Source organism: Rhinolophus sinicus, linkage group LG04, assembly GCF_036562045.2.
Source record: "Rhinolophus sinicus isolate RSC01 linkage group LG04, ASM3656204v1, whole genome shotgun sequence".
Taxonomy (NCBI): domain Eukaryota; kingdom Metazoa; phylum Chordata; class Mammalia; order Chiroptera; family Rhinolophidae; genus Rhinolophus; species Rhinolophus sinicus.
In genome coordinates, this window is record NC_133754.1 from 89479137 (window position 1) to 89496984 (window position 17848).

General features: G+C 36.5%; 1 pseudogene; it reads left to right on the forward strand.

The window, feature by feature from the left end:
• Positions 1-3290: 3290 nt before the first annotated feature.
• LOC141571450 (U2 spliceosomal RNA) lies at positions 3291-3444 on the forward strand (annotated as a pseudogene).
• Positions 3445-17848: the final 14404 nt, after the last annotated feature.

The following is a 17848-nucleotide window of genomic DNA, read 5'->3' on the forward strand; positions in this document are numbered from 1 at the left end:
CTTTGGCAGCAGCTCTTTTTCCTGGAAACTTTATAAATACAAATTCCATTCTTGGTCCTCTCTCCCTCTTTAATGAGCCACAATTTATTCTGGTCTTTTCTTCCTCTTATCTTCTTTCTGCAAACTGTAAACCTACAATCTGTGTCTTATTATGCCGTGCTTTTTCTGTCCAATTTGCTCTGTGCTGGTTTTGGTTCAGTTCTTGGCTCTGCACTATAAGAGATGGTGTTTTAGGGCCCTTTCATTCTCCTTATTCAGAGAAATAGAAGCAATTTAACTTCTTTAGCTCTGAATCATAGGAGCTTTCACATGCTCGGGGCTTTTGATGTTGTGTTGCTCATTTGATTCAACAAATAACTGAACATTCCCAAATGTACTTCCTGGCTATCTAATTCCTTTGTCAGGTAGTGCATTTTCATAGTACCTTTCAATACCTGACAGACATTCAATTAGAAGTGGTGCACAGAGGAGACACAGGACCAGTGAACATACCCTCCCTCCTGCAGCTCTGTCTTTTTTGATTTGTTGGCATTCAGAAAAAGGCTCTTGGATGACAGCTTTCAAAGTCCCTGAGCTAAGAGCAAGAGAACAACTGGACAAATAGATAATTTCTCTTCTTGAAAAGACTCCAGGCATCAAGTCAGGGAAAATTAGTGCCATCATATTTAATACTTTAACTCAAGGGAAGTTAAAAGGGAAGGGATAAAGGAGGTAGGCGATTTGCTAGAAACTGGCTGGAAGCCAGTCCATCCCAGATTCAGCCTTAGATTGGCTCAACAAGAAGCAAAAAAGTCCAAGTAATAAGAAACTTTAACAAAAGCTTCCTCACCCAGTCCTTAACCTTTCACATCCTGATTCTCCAAATAAAATTGTTGAGGTATCTCCAACTCTGGAAACCCCATTCCCTAGGTAATAAATAGTGGGAGATGATGGTTCCAGGGAACAACCTGCAGGAGTACAAATAAAAAGAGGATCAACAACAGCAAAGTAAAAAATAAGGAAAACTGATCAAAAGCATGAGAGCAGAGGCACGAAAGAGTCCAAAAGAAGGTCAAGGTCAAGGAAAGTACTTTGGGGTTTGTGAACACATGGTGTTCTATGGATGCCGACGATAACAGTACACTTGCCTTTGCTGGAGATGAAGAATGAGGCCATATCAAGAGGTACATGTGATCTCAAGCGCAATGTATCTATGCATATCCATTTTCAAACTAATTTACACAGCTCATTTTTTAAAAGAAACTAAATAAAATACTGCTTAAGTCATCCCACGCATGACATTTTGGTGGAGGTTGACGGCTAAGCCTAAGGCCGGATCATCAGCATCTGTTGCTACCGCAGCTTCACATATTAACCACCTTTAGAAATCTTTATAGATTAGTCACCAAGAAAATTAAACACACAGCAAGTTTGTTCTCAGGAGAACGATGCTGCCACTTTGACAGCTATTATGCAAAATATAAACTAACACAAAGTACATGACTATTATTTTTTCACCTTTTTATAAAAAAACTTATTTTTGAAATTTTATTTATGACAATTATTTTTGTTTTCAGCCAATGTTGACTCAAAATTGTGTTAGATGTACGTTAATAATAGCACTGTTCTTTGAACAGAAAATAACATATTGGCACACAGGAATGTGTCTATTAATCATCAGATTGGAATGATCATTTCAGATGAGTGCTTAGAACATTTCATTAGTACCTAATAGAGAAAGAAATGTAAACTCTAAGGGAATTGTATCGTGAGCCGAAATGAAGTTATCATGAAATATTACTTCTGAAGACAGAAGTACATGTTGTTTTTTCAAAATCTCCATAAATTGTAGTATACAGATATCAAGTTGCATTAAAGTTCAGGTGACCTTCCAGAACTAGCAGTTCCCAGTTAACAGCACAGGTAATGGTGGCAGGCCTCACCTGTATCACCAGATATTACCCCACCCCCATCACACCATGTGGGTAGTTACAGGTATAGGCTGAAATTATGAGGAGATTGTAGGATATTGTGTTATAAATGAGGTGTTTAAATTTTGTTAAGAATGCCAATTTTTGAATAAAATTGAAGTCTTTCCCACCTTATTTCTTCTGGTGCCCAGCTGCTTAAGCCATCAATTACATGTCAAAGAATTCAAATGAATATTTGTCATTCTGATGTTAACTAAGAACGGTAAAGGAAATACTTCCTTAATTTTCCAAATTGGCCACTTTTTAAAATTACTTATTCATTTTTTTCAGTTAAGTTGACATTCAATATTATTTTATATTACTTTCAGGTGTGTAGCATAGTGGTTAGACATTTATATAATTTATGCAGTGATCCCCCCAATTAGTATAGTACCCACATAGCACTATACATGGTTGTTGCAGCATTATTGACTATATTCTCTATGCTGTACTTTACATCCCTGTGACTATTTTGTAACTACCAATTTGTACTTCTTAATTCCTTCATCTTTTTGGTGCAGCCACTATGGAAGATGGGTTGAAGGAAAGACACTTTTTACAAGAACTATATGTCTTATGACAGTTCCATGCTTATATCACCAAATTGAACTGACCACTGAGGCAGGGGCAATTGATAGCACAGGGACATAAAATAAGTGTTTAATAAATGCCTGTTGATACTTTTACTTTTTATTTACCAAGGAGTTCATAAAACTGTAATTCTTATTAATTAAACATATAAGTATTAATTCACATGTAATTGTAAGAAATAATACAAAAAATTCTGTGTACACTTTACCCAGTTTCCACAAATGGTAACATCTTGTAAAACTATTGCACAATATGAAAACCAGAATATTGGAATTGATACAATCCACTAGTCTTACTCATATTTTCCTAGTAGTCAATTGGCATATATATATGTGTATTAAGTTCTACACAATTTTGTAATGTGTAGTTTTGTGTACACACCACTACACACAAAATACAGAACAGTTCCACCCTATCACAAGGATTCCTTCTGTTGCTCTTTTATAACATACACCTAACCCCCAACCACTGCCACCACCGATCTTTACTCCATTTCTATATTTTTAACATTTCAAGAACGTTATATAAATGGAATCATGCTGTATGTAAACTTTTGGGATTGGCTTTTTGACTCAGCATAATTCCCTTGAAATTAATCGAATTTGGTGCACATTTCAGTAGTTGATTATATGTAGATATAGATATAGATTTTTTTTTTTTTTTCTGAGTAGTATTTCTCTGGGGTAAATGCCCAAAGTGCAATTGCTGAGTTGGATGGTAACTGAATATTTAGTTTTATAAGAAATTACCATCGCTTCTCGGCCTTTTGGCTAAGATCAAGTGTAGTATAAGAAATTACCAAACTGTTTGCTGGAGTGCCTGTACAACTTTAAATTCCTACCAGCAGTGCATGAGTGATCTAGTGTGTTTTTACATCCTTGCTAGAATTTGATGCTGTCTCTCTATATTTCTTTATTTTAGGCATGTAGCGGTATCTAATTGTAGTTGTAATTTGTACTTTTCTAATAGTGAATGATCTTGAATGTCTTTTTCATGTGCTTATTTGCCATCTGTATATCCTCTTCGCTGAAATGTCTGTTCATGTGTTTTGTCCATTTTCTAACTGGATTTTATTTTTGCTGCTGATTTTTGAGAATTCTTTATATGTATTTTTTTATTTTAGGTATTCTTTGGAGGTATTAAGTCACTGGAGAAGTTTGATTCCACTTTAGAATAGTTCTTGTGGCTTTGAAAGAGCTAATAGATCACCTGGCTAAATCTCCTCACTCACAGGTGAGGTTGCCTATATTCACTTAGCAGATTAAGCAACTGGGACCCAGCAAAACTATGTGGTTTGCACAAGTCAGGTACAGTTATTGGACAAAGAAGAGGATGGACTCATTAAAAATGGAGAAATTACCTTTTCTGTGCTAAGGACTTCATCTGCAAAATTAAGGTAATAACTGATGCTGCCCTCTATCTCCAAAGAGTTTAAAATCCAAACATGTATTCAAAGGCCATTTGTTCCCAAATCCATAATGACACCACCCAAGAAAACAATGTCATCTGTTCGTGGTGGCAGAGCTAACTTGTTCTGACCCATAGCCCTATGCCCCTCACGAAAACTGGATAGATGATAATACATAGTAGAGGAGTGTCTGTTTTGCTGCTAAAGTAATATTTATTTCATCGATTAACACTGACTCTCCTTAGAATACACTAAACATGCATGTTAAAGTTCTGAGAAATAAAGGGAAATAGAGTGAACAGTGAAAAAGGGGTTCCAGAGGGACTTGTACCCTTTCTCACTTAATGCTGTTCCAGCTGCAGGCACCCAAAAGAAAGATCTCACTATTTGAAACAGCATGTCAGACGGTTTGGAGACATGCAAATTGAACCTCAGGCTTGGCAAGAATTCACTCTCTTGGCATTTTTAAGACTGAGGCCCTTAGCTCCCAGAGGCTGGCTGTAGTTGACTTGCCACATGGACTTCCCCATAGGCAGTTAACGTCATGCCATTTGCTTCTTTAAGACGAAACGCTCTCCAGCCTGCTAAAATGGAGACTTAGGTATATAATGTAACATAGTTATGAGAGTAATATCCTATCAACTTTGCCATATTCTATTGGTTAGAAGCAAGTCACAGATTCTACCTGAACTCAAGGGCAGAACTCATTGGAGGTCACACTTTAGGATGTGTCGACCACTCCTACCGATGTTTAATTCTGAAAGAAAAGAAGCCCTTTCCTTTTCAATATCCCTTTAAAGGAATCAAGAGTGCAGAGTGCAACAGACAGTAAAGTTATTTTAAAGGCAGAGCTGCTCAGCTCTCTTCCAGAGCTGCAGGCTTTGTAAAACAGCAACAGGTGGGAAATAATCAAGAAACCATACAAATACTTAGGGGCTTATTCATGGCTCACAAAGTGATTCCTCTGAATCACCATCAGGTTAAAAAAAAAGAAAAAAGGCGAGTTTTTCACTCAGCGTTTTCCTAGGGAACACAATTATGGTTGGGTGTCCATTTTGTAGGAAAGCAAAATGACTTTGTATAGGATTAAAAATTCTATTTTCCCAGTACATACCTCCCTCAACTCTTGAGATATTTCTGTTTCATCCTCTAACACATTCCCTCCGATCTCAGGTATCCTATCTTTCTCTCTTTCACAAATCCCGAAACAAATGCCAGTCACTTCCTCTTTTCTCCTCCTTCAAACACTACCAGAATCTAATGCTAGATTAGAACTTTTGACAGTAGTGATGTCACGTAATCAAAATTCTTATTGCATGGCGGCAAGAGAAGAATGGAAATCATGACTCAATATGCAAGGGTAATTGAGCCTTCTCCCTCCATCTGAAAAGGAAAAACTCTGATGATATCATCCAGTAACAGTTCTTTCCAAAAAATGCCCCATGTTCCTTTGTCTTGTTTCTTCACCTTTAGATTTCATTAATAAGGGTTCCAATGTCATCCTTTTCGGCCATCCATTCCAAGTTTTAACCATATGAGATATCTTCCAAGTGAAATGATCCAGACTCAGCATTCACAGTGATTTCTATCATTTGCAAGACCTCATCATATATGTGTGTTACTGATACTGCAAAAGCAACATATCCCAAGAAGCCTACTCCCCTCTTCCTTTAATTTGCTCTTTCTCCTGTCTTCCAAATTATTATTAAAACCACCATGCTCCTCCCAGTTTCTCAGACTGAAATTCTGTCATCTTCATTTCCTCCCTCTCCTCTGAGGACTTTTCCTGCCATCTCAACCTCTGTGGTATTGTTCACAAGTACTCTCACCTTTCTACCTCTGCGATGCTACCTCAGCTCCTACCCATCTTCCTTATCCCTTGCCGTGCTGTTCTTCCTGTTCCTTTTCTCTTCAATTCTACATACTGCTCCCAATGTGATCTCTTTAAAACACTTCATATCATGTCATGATCCTGGTGAAACATAGTCGCTCCCCAAAACATAGAAAATAAAATCCAAACTCCTTGGGCAGGCATTCAGAAATTTCCAGAAAAAGGTGCCAACTTATATTCTCAGCATTATTGGCTGTGATAATTACCCTCCCACATTGTCTCCCAGTCACAATCATTTACTCACTAATCTTTAACCTACTTCATGTTATTTCCCCTTCCTGTGCCTTATATATTCTTATCTCGTCCTGGAATTTCCTATTTCTCTATAATTCCATATCACAGTCTTCCCGTCTTTTAGCTGTTATCTCAATAGCCACTAGCCTCATGAAACTTTCCAGATTTTCTTATCTATATTTTGATTTTTGGAATGGATACAAAGCAGTAGAGCACTGCCATGCTACTCATAAAAAGATATTTAAAAAGAGGTTATGTGCTTTCTATATGACACCAAAAAGTCTTTGACTAAATAAAGGTTATTTTTCAGAAAGTTTCCTAGGAAACAATGTTTCAAAATTGACCCATTCACCAAACATTCATTAACCTTTTAATTATGTTCCAGGAACCCAAGAACTAATTGTAGGTGTCGAAGAAACAAAGATATGAATTTGAACTATAAGGGGCTCAAGATCTAATAGGAAAACCAGTAAGATAAATAAGAAATCATAATACAATGGAATATTTATAATAGATAAGTTAATCAAATAAGTAGACTGAATTTTTCTGAGGAGAGATAGAGGAAAAGTGATGTAAGAGCAGACTTTACTGAAGAAATGACATTTAAGTGGGGTTCAAAATACTGTATATAGCATTTTTGAGCATTTATTATACACCAGGCACTATATCAGGCACTTTACATTTATCTCTTTCATGTGATCCTCACAACAACCATATGAAGTTGGTATTATTGTTATTATTCCATTTTACAGATGAGAGAAAAAAAATGAGTCTCAGAGAGGTCGGGCAACATAGCCCATCCCACACAGTTAATACGTGGTGGAGCTGGGATCAATACCCAGGTCTGGCTAAATCCACAGTCCGGGCACTGGCTATTGCTTCAATTAGAGCTCTAGACTATAACAACCTAGATGTCAATTATCCTCAGTTTAGCTCCTCAACAAATTTAAATGTCGAATTTAGCACTGGAAATTTCCTCACAAAACGTACACTGAAACACAAACAATGGATGGCAACATAATTTCCACTGAACATTTGTAGAGAATATTTGGGAGAAGGTCATACCGACACCTCTCAACTAGTAGTTCATAATTTCTTATCAGATGTTTCTGTGCTCACGCATCACATGTCATCCAGCTGCCAATTTGATGTTTCTCTTTCTCTCCCTTTTCCTTCCTAGTCTCCTTAATGAGCCTAAATGCTCTTCTCTTCATTCTCTTCGGATATACAGAGCAATTCTGGTCAGCACACACAAATGCATTTGAGGACCAATAAAACAAAAGGAACTCTAAACAGCACTGATCTTCATTAAAAATGTATCTACATGTATCAGAACAACTTTTGACACTAGAATTTGCTGCTTGGGGACTTGCCTCTCCTGCCAAATAGATTTTTCCATATATTCTCCCCCCCAAATGCAATGCTACCCCCAAAAGGAACTCTGGAAAATTGTTTCCAGTTTTACTATATTGAAGTATTAATGTTTTGAAATATATTAATGTGATTTTCTCTAATGTATTTATGTAGACATGAGTTTTCAGTCAGATCCAGTCAGAAAGATAAACTATGCTGGTTATTGAAACAGAAAGGTTTTTAACAGAGATAAATTGGCTAAGTGAGTGTTAAAGATTCAGAAAGCAAAAATGGAACAAACACAGAGGTAACATGAAGATAGTAATTGCAGGAAGCAGCTACCACTGGCAGGGCTGGGGGAACAAAGGGAAGAAGGTGGAAGCTCAGAGAGGAGGCTGGGGAGCCAAGATTTAGACCTCTGAGGAGGTGGTATGAATAAGGTTGGTTCTGGAAGTATGGAAAGGAAGTCATGACTGGAAGTAACTGTCCATGTCCAGGTTAGAGGCTGTGGCCGGGGCAATGTGGCAAGGACAGGAAGCAAACAGGAAAGAGTTCCTTCCTGTTTCTGCCTTTTGGTCTCCCTCTAGTACCTCTACCTGCAAAAGATACAAGTGCTTTGCAGCTTCACACTATTACAAAGCCAAGTAGAACTGGATGCCTTTGGAGCTGAGAGATAATAGTTTGATAACCAAACACAATGACCTCTCTAGTTAACCTCAGTCATCCTGAGCGACTAGTGCCTGAGCTAGACAGAGGAGCGATAGGGCTGCTAGTGGAAGATAAAGATTTTACAAAGAAATTCCAATGGAAAGATGGATTAATATTTATCTAATATTTGCATGATTTTGTGAGTTTGCAATGAGACAATAGACAGGCACTGTTAAGAGATAAAGATTTTTTTAAAAATTATTTTATCTCATCTAAGAGATTAGCCTAAAAGCACCGATAATTAAGTTTACTCCTTTGCCCAGGATATAAGGAGGAAATTACATAGATAAATTGATAGCCCTAAGGCTTGCCTCCTTCACCTCAGAGGACTGTGGGAGGAAGGAGGAATATTTTGCAAGTGAATAGGTTAAAAGTAAGGGCTTTTATTCCTTTTACCTCTCTTGATATCAAACGTCAATGGGACAAGACAATAGGAAACATCCAGGTAAGTAGGAAGATGGCTTAAATAAGTCCTAATTGGAGGTACACTCCCTGGGCATGCAGGGGAAAGCTGTAAATTTTAATCATGATCATTATCAAGTGGCGTGGATTAATGCAGCAACAACATGGTGGGAGATAAGTAAGAAGAAGCTTGGTATGAGGTGATGAATATTCCTAGTTTCCATGAGCTATGTATGGTATGCAAGGAATAGAGAAGTACCCAGTACCCCGGTTAGCATGTGTGAATGTGCTGAAAAATCCGCTGGGTAGGCAGGAACCTGGGGAAAGATCAAAGAGGCCACAGTGTATGAGGTCATAGAGATAGAGATCAGTGGCTACAACCACAAACTCTGTAGATTCTGGCACCTTGCCCTTAAGGCAGACAAGATTACATGCAGACCAAAGGTCATCAATTTGAGAGAAGCCTGGCACTCATCTGAAGAGTCCAGTGAAAATTTAGAGGTCATATGTCAGTCCAAAGACTCCAAGGGCTCCATCATCTGTCTACTTAACATCGTGAGGCTTCTATTTTTCCCCCTTTCCTTTCCTCTTTCTCTCCCCTATACCCCCTCCACTTCTTTCTTCTTCTTCTTCTTTAGCTCATACAGTATCTTTATTTGCCTTTTAAAGTTTAATTTAGCTGTGTAATGAACAAACATGCTTTCACCTATGGCTTTAATTCCTAACAACTTCACAGTGTCACAGATTGTGCATATGCAAGGTAAGATACACACACACACACACACACACACACACACACACACACGCTGTAACAAGTAAATTGACCCACAATAGGAGTTCAAAACTACACCCAAAATGGACTAATGTTTCCCTTACTGGAACAAGTAAAATTGAAATTAGATGAACCACAAAGTAGTCTCAATTCAGAAACATTATTTGTGCTTGAATTTGGAAATAAATTTGGCTCTAGTAGTTGACATCCCTACCCTGGTACTGTGAATTACACCAGCCACAGGGGATGAGGGGAGGGAGAGGACACAATGATTAAATTGTGGACTTGTGGAATAGAATTTCCTGAAAATATATTAGTATTGCAAGGTTATTAAAATTTATAAAATGGAACTTAAATTTTGAAAGTTCATCTTTGTGCTTTCTTCCTTTGAAATATATTGTTTCCTCCATGTCACCTATGTTTTCTGATATATTTTCCTTTTCTTCCTATTTATACCCTATGTGATAATTGAGATGATTATTTTCTTTTTCATATATCTGTTCCTAAATGAAGTATCATTAACATAAAGTAAATTGAACACATCTTAGATAATCTGTGTTAGTAACTTTTGACCATTGTAAATATCTCTGTATTAAGTACCCAAAGCAGATATAAAGCTTTTATTAATACAACATCCTGAAAAGCTCTCTGGTACCCCTTTTCAGTCAATTTCTATCCTCATTTCCATCCCCAGGAACCACTTTATAATTTCTGTCACTATAGTTTAAAAGTTTTGTCTATTCTTGAATCTCATGTAAATGAGAATCATGCACTATTTATTATTTAGATCTTTCATTGCTAAACATAATGCTTTTGAGATCTTCCCATGTTGTTATATGTTTCAGTAGTCCATTCCTTTTCATTACTGAGTAGTATTCCATTGTGTGAAGAAGCCAAAATTTGTTCATCCATTCTCCTAGCTTTCCATTTATTTAATTTTTCTCAGCACTGTTTTGTAGTTTACAGTGTAAAGGCTTTACACATCTGCCAATAAATATATTCCTAGGTATTTGATGATATTATAAATAGTATTTTAATGTCATTTTCAAATTGTTCATTATTCATATATAAAAATGAAGTAGATTTTGACTCATTCTGAATCTGGGGCTTTTCTGTGTTCTAATCTGTCATACCAGCCCCCACACAGCTGTTACAATTCTGTTAAAATTAATCTGGTTTCTCTTATCCTGTATGGTAGATACACCCTACTCCTTCTCCCTCTGTCTCGGTCTCTAATGAACGGCTTGTCACTTTTTGAGTTCAGTTTACTTTGGTTTCCTTATGTCCTTGGCTTTCTATTTTTTTCTTTTTAATTATAATTATGCAGCTTATCCAGACTGTTTTGGTGTTTTAGGGTAAAGGCAAAAGTCTCTTGCAACTTTCTTCATCTGAGCAAGAAGGAAGTCTATCAATGGTGTTTCTTTCTTTTTATTTTTTATGGTTCATTTTATTTATTTTTATTTATTTTATTTTTTATTAAATTTATTGGGATGACATTCATTAATAAGATTATGTTTCGAGCATACAGTTCTATAATTGCACTGTGCGCTCACCACCCAAAGTGTAATTTCCTTCCATCACTATATATTTGACCCCCTTTACCCTCTTCAACTTCCCCCACCCCCTTTCCCCTCTGGTAATCACTATACTGTTGTCTGTGTTTATGAGGTTTTCTTTGTGTGTGTTTTATTATGTTTGTTTGTTTGTTTGTTTGTTTGTTTGTGGCTTTCTGTTTTATATCCCACATATGAGTGAAATCACATTGTTCTTGTTCCTTTCCATCTGACTTATTTTGCTCAGTATGATACTCTCAAGATCCATCCATGTTGTCACAAATGGCACTGTTTCATTTAGAGCTGGGTAGCATAGGTTTGCTTAAATTATATCCCTCACCTGTATCCCCAGATGTCTTGTGAGAAACAGAGGAATAAATAACACTCTGACATTATTAGCCTTTTATCCGAAAGATGCTGATAAGATATGAATAGAGACTATTTGAATTATTGAATCGCTAAGTATATTAGATAAAACTAAAAATATTCCCCATCACAAAGGACAACAGATTGAGTAATTGAAAACAAACTATTATAATGAATGGCATAGGAAAAAATATTTGCAAACCCTATTTCCTACAAAGGGTTAATATCTAAACTACATAAAACACTCATACAACTCAATAGCAAAATAATAATAATAATAACAACAACAATCCAATTTAAATTGGACAAAAGACCTAAATATTTTTGCAAATAATTTTTCCAAAGAAACTATATGAATGACCAACAGGTACATTAAAAGATGCTCAACATCACTAATCATCAGGGAAATGCAAATCCAAACCACAATGAGATATCACCTTATTAGATGGCTATTACCAACAAGACAACAGATAAATGTTAGAATGGCTATTACCAAAAAGACAAGAGATAAATGCTGGAGAGGATGTAGAGAAAAAGAAAAATGTGTGCACTGTTGGTGGGATTTTAAATTGGTACATGTTCTATGGAAAGTGGTATGGAGGTTCCTCAAAATATTAAAAATAGAACTCATATGATCCAGCAATCTACTTCTGGGAATATAGCCACAGGAAAGAAAAATATTATGTCAAAGACATATCTGTACTCCCAGGTTCAAAACAGCATTATTTACAATAGGTTTACTTGTTTGTCTGCCTCTCCCTAATAGATTGTAGGGTAGAAAGTTTTGTCTTGATCACTGATATATCTCCAGTGTTTAGAACAGTGTTTCATAGAAGGCACTTAAACGTTTGTTGAATAAGTGAGTGAATTTGCTCCCTTCTGTAATAGTATCAATGACTCTAGGATTGTTCTTCTCACTTTGTGTGCTAGTGGACAACTTAGAGTGACTGGGCAGAAGGGAAGAGACAGGTTGGAAGGATCATTCCATTTTCCTTTTCCTAAATCTAAGGTCTTTTCACCTATAACCTCTGAGAGTCCCCTGTGTCCCTCTGAGATTTGATCAAAAGGGATGATTCTAAGCAAGAAGTTTGACCAAGTCCTGTGCATATAGATGGCCATAAATGAGGCTTTTCTACATTAAAACCCTTAAACCTACATAACTCCTTGGGTAAAAGCAACCCAACAAGTAGAATCAAATTAGTGCAGACAACATGTACCCCTCTGGGTAGGAAATACTCAAGAAAAATGGGACAGTAATTGATAAAATCTACATGATAATACTAGAATCAGTTCCATTCAATTTTCCTACCTGTAATATAAAAATGAAACAATCTGCCCCTTCTCACAGGGATGAATGCCATTTTTATAAAATGTGTGTATAAGAATCCTCATATAGGAGAATACTATGGTTCTGGAACTAAAATATTTAACATGTTCCAAAAGTCTCAAATCCCAGATCCACTTTGGCTTCTCCCCCTTCTTTTACTATACCCAATGTGTTGTCAGGACTTATCTCTCTTAATGGTATAAAAACTCTCACATCCTCTTTCTCTTCATTCTCTTAGTGGCCACTGTTCTACCCACATCATCTCTTTCACAGATTCTTAAATGACTGCCTCCAGTGTCTTCTCTCCTCAATCTTTTTGCCCACAGCTGACAAAATAATCCTTCTAAAACAAACAAGTCATCATATTTTCTCCCTTGCTTAAAAATTTTCAATAAGTTTCCACAATAATTTCTCATATTGCTAGATACAATATTAGAAAAGAATATTAGAAAAGAAAAACTTCCAAGGATTTATTATGTTATAGAGAAAGCTTCTTGCCTACTCCTGATGTGTCTGTATTGTAAACAAAGCTCAAATAGCATAACTCTATGTGCATATTTCAAACTGGGGAGTGGAGATCGCAATCTTATTGGTTAATTTCAGAAAAAATAACAGTACATGCTTGCATCAGCTCCATCGTATGTTCTCCTCCCATGGAGAACACGAGCTTTCAGTTGCAGGGACTTGCCCAAAGGAGAGACATCTGCTCTACTCTGCACTGCCTAAAACTGGGTTGATAAGTTAGTCTAACTCTAGAAGCCAACTTGGCTCTTATACCTTCTCCTAAACTTGTCTGTCTCTCTCTTTTTGTAACAAGGTGGTATTTTGGCCTTCATCTTTATTTTTGGTTTTATTTGCCAAATTCTTTAAAAGTGGTTGGGAAAGAACACTATGTTAGAATCATGGTATTACATAATTTATATATCTATATATATATCTCTCTATATATATACACACATACATATATATGTGTGTATATATACATACATAGGTGTACATGTATATAGATAGATAGATAGATAGATATATCATACTCTCAGAAAAGTCATTGGCATACATTAATTATTCAATTCAATGATTATAATGATGATTTATCTAAGTTGCTATTATTATCTCCTATCACCTTTAGGCAAATGATCACATTGGAAGGTTGGCGCGTACTCTAAACTGAATTTACATTCACAGTTCACGGAGTCCAGAAAACTGGCATAGATTGATGCACTCTGATGAGGAATGTACTCCTTTTTCTGTGCACTATTGAGCTGCTCCTATACTCCTGGACAAAATTAAGTACTGTGTTCTAAGATAACAATTTCACCTGGAACAATTGCTTTTGGAACCAGGAACTTGCTTCTAAATTTCATGGGTACAGCCAGTGTTGGACTAACCTGTATGTCCCATGAGCAATTTGGTCTCTGTAAAGGTGAGGCTCTGGGAGATTGGGCATTCGCTGAACCAATACAACTTCTGAGGTGCTGAAGAAACCACAGCAACTTCAAAGCAAGACAACTCAGGATGGAGATGCTAAAGAAATCACATCTCCCCCAGACGTCAGGAACTCCTGTGGCTGAGCCTAGGAAGAAAAAAGGTTTTTTGTAAGAATAATTTTTCTAAAAACACTTTGGACTTTTAACTCACAAGGATGCAAGAATTTGATTGGGGTTTTAACGTTCAGATCTGGAAAAATTCTATGTTGCTGGAATTTTATACTGAAGAGTCTTTATAAACTTTATTTTATGTGTATCTTAATATTGACATTCAATCTCATTGCAGGATTTTCATAAGCTCTGTTAGACAATGTGGCCAGACTGATTTGGATAGGGAATGGAATAAGGAACAAATTTTCAGTCTTGGTAAAGGATTAATGTTAGGTATTTAATTAATATAACCTGTTCACCGGCAGTGCAGGAGAATACTCAAAGGAGCAGCTGTGAATATGAGGATAAGAGTTTTAGGATGGTGGAAGCAAGGCTGTCCTGAGAAACTGCTGTTTTCATTTCTTGAGTCTAAGTCTTTCCACTTTTGACCATTTGCTTAATGGTTAAGTCCAATGGGTTCAAAGAAATAAAGGGGGAGGGGACTAGGGGATATTAATGAGAAGCAATAGTTCCCTCCTATTTACTGTTTTCTTCTGGTGAAGAGAGTTTAATTAGTATAAGTCTTACCCTCTTCACCCTAATACTTTTCTAATGTTGGGTAAGGAGAGTGACTTATCTGATTGATAAATATGGAAAAAACAGTTGGGGAAGCTTGACCCATCACAACCCCTTTTTATTGTTAGAAAAGAGCCTACCTACATAGAATCACTTCATATCATAATTTGAGTAGAGGCTAACTCTTGCTAAGGGTAAGAATATTCCAGAATATTTTTTTTCAGTTGCTACTTATTCAGAAACTCTTTTCTATACTTCAAGACCAAGGCAAATACCTCCTTCTACAAAATAAGGAATGTGACCTCAGAGACATTGTCTTTTTGTTTACACCTGTATTCCTTATGCCTAGCATGTAGTACCTGACACATCACTAGACCGCCTAGCATATAGTACCTGGCACATTGAGAATGTTTGGAATAAAATGAGGTGGACATTAAGAAACAGAGATTACTTCCTGCGTAGAAAATATCTAGGGATTAGTTCTAAGAAAATTCATGTTCTTGCCTTTAAGGGACTCGATTTAAGGGATAAATGCATGTAAACAAATAGCAGAAATTCATCACTTTTTTCCTTAAAGCATGGTTATTTTATATATGTGCTTTACGTCTTCAAGTAAGCTCCTTAAATAAGGGAAGAATCCAGAATGCATTACGTATTGTAGAAAGTGTGAAAGTATCTGTTGAATCAATAACTGAATGCATAAATGAAGAGGCTTTCCAAAACTCTAGATTCCTTTAAGCTGCTACTTCAACTAATGCTGTAACAGACATGAGTGACATTCCCTTCTCTACCCACTGCCCCACATCAACAATGGACTCGGTTCTAAAATTTCCAGTGAGTTCTAAGGGTGAAAAGATGAATCTAAGTCACTTTTGAACTTATCTGATATGCACTTCAGTAGAAATTGTGGCCATTTATAATGAAAGGCCAACCTGTGCTATGGGATTCTGTAACCCCACCTTAAGAAAGTTTAGTTACATGCCCTATTGTTCACATGCTATGTGATTGTCTATTACTGAAGCTGCATCTCATGCCTCTAAGTGTAAGATGACTTGCAGGGCACTATCTACTGCTAGACATCAACGGTGAGCCACCATATTATTGTGATGAAATTCATTTCTTGTTGTTCTTTTTTTTTTTAGGAGTAAAATTGCTGGATCAGAGAAAAAATGTATTATTTAATTTTGTAAGAAACTGTCAGCTCTTTTTTCAAAGTGGTTTTGCCATTTTGTACACCAATTAACAATGTATAAGAGTTTTGGTGGCTCTACTTTCTCACCATCACTTACAATATTGTCATTGTTGTAAACAGTTTTTTAGTTTGTTTACTATGATATTATTGATGACAAAAGAGCTCAGAAAAAATTGCCCCAAAATCAAAAGATACATTGCTTTGGTACACATTCTCCTTATCAAAGAAAAAATGGTTTGAAGAACTGAAACATAGGTATCTGGAATTTTATGAGGCAACACATATGACATTCACATTCAGGAAGCCCCTGACCTCCATTTGCTTAGAGCATTTACCTTATAAAACTTGCACTTGTAAAATCTTCCCCTGCCTCTTTAAGATATAAAACTTTACCCAGCCTCTTGCCAGTTTTACAATCCAGAAGTCATCATTTTGAAGTATAATCATCAAAAAATAAATTAAAAAATAATGACACCCCTATCTCCTAGCAGGGGAAGAGCCGAACTTCCACAAGCACCAATTAGCAAACACAGATGTCTAGTCGCATGGACCTGACCTACCTCCCCGTTTAAGTCCTCCAAAATTTTTCAATTAACTTACTCCAGCATTTGAAAACTCGGCCACCTTTTGTTTCAGCAGAGCTCAGTTTAATCTCTATCCCCTATTGCAACAGTCTGGAATAAAGTCTTTCTTGCCTGTTTAATTCTGCCCAGCACAGTTCTTCTTTGACACTTTGTTCCCCTGAAGAGTGAAGCTCAGGGTGGATCCACAGCTGCCAGGTCCTAAAGGAAGTACTGATTCTAGGAGCCACTCACTACCTTCTTGACCATCTTTATCAGAGACTATTCCAAGGGTTATATTTCAGGGTGAATCACAGGCATTGCCAGTGATTTCCAACATGAAAACAATCTTCAATTAAAACTTAGGCTAGTTAGAATTTTCTTAAAAATAGGTCCAAGTGACTATTTCCAGGTGGTCAACAAATGTACTAATTTATAAGTTAGTACATAAAAATGGCATCAGAGTGGCAAGCAAACAAATCCAAAAACACTGAATCAGGGAGAATTTTTTAGGTCAAAGCCAAAAAGCAACCCCATAAAAATAGTGGGTTTGTGGGCTTTTTAACTAGATGAAGGTTAAGACAGAGATATGCCTATTCTCCAATACACTAACACTTGAGGGAAGAGTAAACACCCTAGAAATATTATAAATAAAACAAATTTTAAAAATGACTGGTCAATTTCACTAAGAATAAAAAAGGGAAAAATATAAAAAGCACTCTGGAGTTGGCAAAATAAGAAGAAATATATGAGTTCTTAAAGAAGACAAAAAGAAAATAACGCAGACAAATAACTAATGCAGCCAGATTGTTATTTTTTATTTTACTTTTTATTTGGTAATTTTGAATTGTAAATAATTGAGAAAAAAAGAGCAGATCCATTCTATGAGTAATGATCAATCAACAGACGGTACCAGCACAGATGTTTATGTTGTAAGTAGTCTGATGATTTGTGTACCTGTAGAAATGTCCTCATAAAACCTCTTGATTAAAAAAAAAAAAAAATCAGGGAAGATTTGAGATGACAAATCCAAGACCTTCTGTGTCTAAACTTATATCTTTCCTGAGAAGGAAAATTGGAGGACAGGGAGGCTTTGAGTCTCACATTAGTTAGGAAGTAACCCAATTTACTTTTTCTCTCCAGGATTTTGGGAATTCATACAGGATTAGATAATTGCCTAGCCCCCTTTAGTGTAAATTATATCCAGTGGACAGTAAAGAGATGGAGAAGGAAGAGTTTAGTCTCAAAATCCATAGCCCCAAGGCAGAGAGTTTTGGGAACATATGACTCGAATTAAAAAGTTTGAAAATTACCATAGATTCAGATAGTATCTCCCTTAGGCTCTGGTAAAAGGGGTCCCTACCCCAGGGCCCACAGATCAGGGGTTTT